A 1,785-nucleotide genomic window follows, 5' to 3' on the forward strand; every position below is an offset into this window, starting at 1 on the left:
GGGAGGTCCTGTACACACCTGGACAACTCCTAGTTTCACCTAAGGGAATAGTGTCCCTAGTAGCATACAGCACTGAGATGAGGTAAACTAATGCAGGAGGATTGTGGGTGTAAAATGCCCCATTATATGAAACAAAGAGCATAATTCATGTTTGTACGCACATGCCTACGCAGCTGTGAATTTTCAAACTACAGAACTACTAAACATTGTAAGTGAAGCAGCCACCCAGAAAAGGATAAAGGGGGTAATTCAGACCTGATCGCTCGCTAGCGTTTTTTGCAGCGCTGCAATCAGGTCACAACTGCACATACGTATGCACCGCAATGCGCAGGTGCGTCGCACAGGTACAAAGCGGTTTGCTCAGCGATGGGTTTGTGCGAAGAATCCATTTGCACAGGCGATCGCAAGGTGATTGACAGGAAGAAGGCGTTTGTGGGTGTCAACTGACCATTTTCAGGGAATGTTTGAAAAAATGCAGACGTGTCCATGCGTTTGCAGGGCGGGTGTCTGACGTCAATTCCGGTCCCGGACAGGCTGAAGTGATCACAGCGGCTGAGTAAGTCCTGGGCTACTCAGAAACTGCACAAGATCTTTTTGTATCGCTCGGCTGCACATGCGATCGCACATTGCACAGCTTAAATACACTCCTCTGTGGGCAGCGACTATGCGAACACAGGACTGCAAAAACCAGCTAGCGAGCGGTCAGGTCTGAATTACCGCCATAGACGCCCACCGGAGCCATTGCAAAGTGCTCAGCAACTGCATACGCATACACAGCACCAACACAACTATGAGGAACATCGACTCCTAGGATTAACCTACGGCTACGCAGACTGGCTGCGGCAGTAGCGACGCTGGCGCCATGTATCTCTATGTAATGTACTCAATCGCAGCTGAAGGCATATACACACGCCTCGAAAATGGCCATGCATTTTTGCCGTCACTCCCACATTAATTCCCCTAAGCAGTTCCTTCCTGTCAATCAATCTGCATATCAAATGTCAGTGCGAGTGCGATTGCAAAGGTACCTTGAGGCGTGAGCCATGTGATTGCGGCATATGCGCAATCTGCTCCATTGTGAAAACATCAACATTGCGCACAAACATGAATTAGGCATAAATCTCATACTGTAGAACCACCTTATCTATCTTAGAAATTACTCTTACAACTTAGCTGTTACAACATTTCTGCTTTAATGATAACACGCTGAAAATGGCAGCTCCTAAGAAGAAACGCAATCAGTTTATGCTGCACTTTCTTACTAATAGATTTTTTTAGGAATCTTGTAAAGTTCAGTGCACGATATAACCTTTAATTTTTAAGTGGTTCCCTGGTACATCCAAAGCTACATGTACTAGCCTACAATTACAGGGCTCTATCATTTTCCCATCTGATATCATTGTGGGGAATACCAAGCTCTAACAAAACCTGATTACTTGGAAAGTTTTGTCAAAATCTGGATGTGTCAGGCAGGATTACTTTACCGGTACTTAGGAAATAAGGTATGAACAGTATGAGTTTTTCTATAAGCTGTTCCACTACTACAAAACACACACAAATGCAACTATATACAGTATATTATATTGTGTGTTAAACAAAACATAATTCAATTCCATTTATATTAATTTGAATTAAAAAAAAAAAAAAATCAGTTTTCATTGTTTTGAACTCTTCCTCTATATGTCAGTTCCAGGCTATCAGAGCCGTAACTAGACATTTTGGTGCCTCGTGCCAGAAGAAGTTCTGGTGCCTCTCACAATAGGGACAGTGTGTGCCGACGGCACA

This window comes from Pseudophryne corroboree, chromosome 2, assembly GCF_028390025.1.
Source record: "Pseudophryne corroboree isolate aPseCor3 chromosome 2, aPseCor3.hap2, whole genome shotgun sequence".
NCBI classification, from domain to species: Eukaryota; Metazoa; Chordata; class Amphibia; order Anura; family Myobatrachidae; genus Pseudophryne; species Pseudophryne corroboree.